This window comes from Passer montanus, unplaced genomic scaffold (genome assembly GCF_014805655.1).
Source record: "Passer montanus isolate IOZ18808 unplaced genomic scaffold, ASM1480565v1 scaffold56, whole genome shotgun sequence".
In the NCBI taxonomy this organism is placed as follows: domain Eukaryota; kingdom Metazoa; phylum Chordata; class Aves; order Passeriformes; family Passeridae; genus Passer; species Passer montanus.
Genome location: NW_024370595.1, coordinates 3,095,421 through 3,100,798, shown reverse-complemented (window position 1 = coordinate 3,100,798; position 5,378 = coordinate 3,095,421).

Sequence of the window (5,378 nt, the reverse complement as noted above, 5' to 3'; positions counted from 1 at the left end):
ATGAGAGGATGCAGCCCTCTATGACGCTATTTGAACTATGAAGCTTATATAATTCCCCATTTAGAGTTCTGGGAAGTCCCAATAAGACATACTCTTCATTCTGAGATGATTTCTCAAACTCACTATGGATCAAGCTTGCCTTAACATTTTCAAATCCTTTCCCGCATTCTGTGCAATGTTACTTCCCTTTTCCCATAGACCAACTTACTCACCTCCTTGTGTGCAATCAGATCAGCTAACTGGTCAATCAGTCAGATCTCTGCCCTTTCAGTCACAGACATTACTTTTTTTCCCCCAGCCCTTACCAGTGCACTTTATCATGCAAGCACTACCACCAGCTCTATTGACATCAGAGTTCCCACGTTTGCCCTGCTGATTCAGGATTATCATTCTTTAAAATGTTCCCTGCATTAGGCTGAGTCACACTAGTTTAGCCACTTCCACTTCATTTTTATCTGGCAAGTGTGTGTGGCTAAACATTTATCTTCCTTTTAAACCATTGCTCCTTAGTTTAACAAGGTTTTGTTTCTGAGGAAACATAGAATCATAGAATGGTTTGGGTTGGAAGGGACCTCAAAGATCATTTCATTCCTCCCCCTACCATGGACAGGGACATCTTCCCCTAGACCAGGTGGCTTCAAGCTCCAACCAAACCAGCCTTGAACACTTCCAGGTGTGGTGAGTCCACAACCTCTATGGACAACCTGTTCCAGTGATTCACCGCTCCCTCAGGAAAGAATTTCTTCAAACTTATCCAATCTAAATCTACCATCTTTCAATTTAAAGCCGTTGCCTTATCTCAGGTAGATTTACCAATACCTTCAGGAGAACTTGCTAAAGAGGTGGTTTTCTCTCAGAGCCATCCCTTCTGCTGGGTGAAATACTAACATTGATTATCTCCCATTAGAACAGACCTATGATTACATGGCTGAGTTTTGTACATGTCCTTTGAACAAAAAGATTAGCCAAATCAGGAAAAATTGTGGTCAACAGGTCAGTAAATAAGGCTGCTAAATTTGAAAAGGACGTGCCAATATAGCAAAGATGGACTGCAGTCGGGGATCTTTTCTGCTTCCTTTACAGCTAAAAACTGAGATACTTTAATACAGTGACTGTCCTCAATATGGGTGGAAAGCACACTAAGAGCTACTCAATATTTAGGGTTTTAAGAGCACTATATCTTTTCTAAAAATCTCACAGAAAAAAATACAACGAATTTAAAAATGCAGGGAAAATTGTTGTTTGAAAGACTTGGAAAAAAAAGAAAAGCAGAATTTGCTTGAATAGCGTATCTTACAAACTTCGACAATGAATCAACAAATGAGGTGCATCTAAGAATAAAAATAGCTCAAATGCAGAATGTCACTACTAGAACATGATAAGCCCAAGTCTTCTACGAAATACAGAAAAGTGGAGGAAGAACATAATTTATTTACTTCCTTAATATTTTCTCACACAAAACTCACAGCAGCCTAGACTGGAAGTGACTTTAGCAAAATTCTCTATGAGAGAGAGTACAGTACTGAGTGGGAAAGAAATGCAAGTACCTATGTGCTGTAGAATAACAATTTCAGACTGATGCATATCATCTTTCTAGGAATAATCAGGTAAATGTCACTGTAACTTGAAAGGCAAAGGAATTCTCTAATAAAGAATTTTCAGTCTTTTCTGTCAATATATTTTTATCTACACAAATCAAATGCAGCTATCATTATTTTCAATTAAAATAAATACACTCTGATAAAACAGCACCCTCGTCACCCTGTTTTTTTCACCCACAAAGAATCCATTTCTGTTCACAGAGTTTAAAATTAGTACAGAATCTCGTAACTAAATTATAGGTGAATACAATATGGAGTGTTAATCTACACTTTAGAAATTAATCCCATATTTGAAGTCTGCTGCTTTGAAGTCCATACATCCACTGTACGGAGCTTTAATTCTGTAAAAAAATTACTTAATATTAAAATAAAATTATTAAAATAAAATTACTAAAATAAAATCTAGGACTAGGAACTAATGATATTGGTAGCTAAAAACTTTTATTTATTCTGATACAGAAATTGGCTGGATAGAAACCTTCTAGTACAGTTTTGAGGATTAGAAAGCAACAATTTTTATTGCAGCATGCTGGTCACTGCGAGGATATTTCCTCTAATCAATGTGCTGAGCATCAGGTGAACAGAGATTGTACTGATTGCATATTCACTAGATATCCTCACCTCCTTGATTTTATTTTACATAATCACACCCCTTCTGGGATGCCCTTAGGCTGTTCTTTGGGCTGTCTTCAATTCCTGGTGTCCTTTTTAGGTGGCTGTTCTTCAATCCCTGCACGGGCTGTCTTCAATTCCTGGTGTCCTTTTTAGGTGGCTGTTCCTCAATCCCTGCGTTTGAGTAAGCACAATATCATTGCTTTGCATAACAACTGCTTTGTCAGCCTTGCAGAGCTGAGCTGGCAACCTGCTGGCATTTTGCATGATTTCTGTCTGCCTAATTTACATCCTTTATCTATTTCTTCAAGGCTGGGTTTTCTGTTCTACTGTCCTTGATAAGAGTAAGATGTTATTCTGTTCTACTATCCTTATCAAGTGAGGAAAATGCTGTTCTGCCCCACTGTCCTTATCAAAACTATTTTCAATTTTCCACTTTTTAAACAATTTGTTGTACATCAAGAGAAAGCCTAAGGTGAAATGTTAACACCACAATAAATATCCACTTTGGCTGGAGGCTAGATTTAGGTTTCAAATTGTGGTAGACTCCAACTCCAGTGTGGATTATTGCCTGATAAAATGCTCTGACAAATAAACCAGTTTGGTTCTGCAATGAATATACCAACCCTGTAGTTTCTTTCAAATTACTATTTTTATCATTGCATGAATAAAAATCTACTATAAGTACCTTTACTTACTCGGTGCAAAGTTTTCCTTCATGGTATAACCTTGTATGACCTGGAGATCTCTGTTCCTACCCTGACAACTGCAAATATAAAAAACATATAAAAATAGATGTTTTCCATATCTGAGTCACAGTCTGAAATACTAGCTCAGATGCATGAGCTTTGGAGAGTGTTTACTGAAATCACATTTTATAAAATACCAAAATCTAAGACTGATTTTGATTAGACGAGATATTCAAACATTGTCTAGTCCAACTCTGCACCCAACCTGATCTTGAACACTTCCAATGAGGGACCATCCACAGCTTCTCTGAGAAACTTGCTCACAGACACTGGGGATTGCCCAAACCTGGGATGAGGACCTTGTTAATTCCATGAAATTTACATGAGCCTGCTCATTGTCTAGTCCAACTCTGCACCCAACCTGATCTTGAACACTTCCAATGAGGGACCATCCACAGCTTCTCTGAGAAACTTGCTCACAGACACTGGGGATTGCCCAAACCTGGATGAGGACCTTGTTAATTCCATGAAGTATACATGAGACTGCTCCTCAAGGCTCAAGGCTGTCAGGTCTCAAGCCTCCCTCTGGATGACATCCACTCCCTCTAATGCAACAACTGCACCACTCAGCCTGGTGCCATCCGCAAACTCACCGAAGGGTGCCCTTGGTCCCACTGGCTGTGGCACTGCTGAAGAGGTAAAATGGTGCTCAACCAAGCACGGACCTTTGTGGGACACCACTTGTTACTGGTTTCCACTTGGGCATTGAGGCTCCGACTAAGTTTTCAGATGAGCCCATCCAGCCCATCCAGATGTAACCATCCATCTGTCAAACTGAAGTCTCTCCAACCTAGAGGCAAGGCTGTTGATTGGGGGACAATATCAGAGGACTTACAGAAGGGATTTACATGGGGGTGATTTGAAACTGAGTTTGAAATGTGTGGGTAGAAATGTGTTTTAGACCCAAGGCTGCTACTTACAGAAAAATTCTCCTTCTGAAATAAGGTGTGTTTTTTCAGTATTTGTAGGGGGGAGAATAAAAGCAGAATAAAATAGACTCTAACCAAAGAACAGAATGTCTAAATAAGGGATGACTGAGTGCCATCAAGAAGGAAAATTATGCCCTCAGAAATCTCCAGGTGGACTTCATCTTGTGTGCAGGGAGTGCCTTGCTGCTTTCCAGGCTCAGTAAGTAATGAGCCTTTGTTTCTGTTACTTGGGAAGATTCTCAAAGTGGCCACATGATGGTAGCCTAGGATCAGATACAAACAAGCTAAATCAAGAAAGTAAAGGAAATAAGGAGTAAAACTAACACTTGTAAACTAAAATATCTGGATGCATCATCCCCACACATGGAGGACCTGAGCTTTAATTCAGTGTAGCCTAGGATCAGATACAAACAAGCTAAATCAAGAAAGTAAAGGAAATAAGGAGTAAAACTAACACTTGTAAACTAAAACAAATATCCCCACACACTGAGGACCTGAGCTTTAATTCAGTTTTCAGGTGTTGTAATATCCAGAGCAGAACTGCCAAGTGTACCTACAATGAGAGCCCTGTACTGAGACATGCTGTATTTGGAGCTCTTTTGTCCTCTTGTAGACAAATTCATATCTAGCAAACTTCTGCTTACACTTTCCTTCCTGTTTCTAGATACCTCACATAAAAGGTGACTGGTTTAAAATAGATTAAACCAGAGCAAAGAAATCAGAAATGAAGCAAAGATTCTATTTTGATTATTAACTTCTTCATTACTGTAACTGCAATGTTCACACTTGGCATTATCTATGAAGAAGACTAAATGCAAATTGTGGAATTCTTATGTTTTAAATTAAAGGCTACAAAACTATTCACATAAAAAGTTTTACACTTATTCTGGTTTTAAAAAGAATACAGATTGATCCAAAGAGTCTGTGGTAAAATGTGCTGGTCTTGAAAAGGATGCCTTTAGACTACTCTGGCATGCAACTCCCCTCCCTTTCATTAAGCAAATCAAGTCAAATCAAATCAAATCAAATCAAATCAATTCATCCCAATTCATCATTCAGACTGCATAGCAGCTAAGGAGAACTTCATCATCAGGTTGAAGTCATCCATGTCTAGGTCAAACACTACTATGAAACTCTAGTTAAGAAGACTGGGATGCTTGTGTAGTACCCCAAGTCTTCTGCAGAGGTGATCTTGAAGACAACCAGGAAGTCTTACATTCTATACAATTAATTAAATTGCCTACACTGAAACTGATAGAATGTTGTTTACTCTGTATAAATATTGAAGATTCCACCTTTTCCAATATATATTAAAAATTTTATTAAGAAAAAAATACTTGAAAATTAATTAAGTCTTTTATTCCAGCTCAGCTCCCAGTAACCTCATTCCCTGTAGCACGTACACCATCACCCAACTTCTCTAGTACTGGGACTCAGGGTTCCAAGAATAATTCTGTTCTGCAAACAGAACAGGGTTCAGTTTCAAG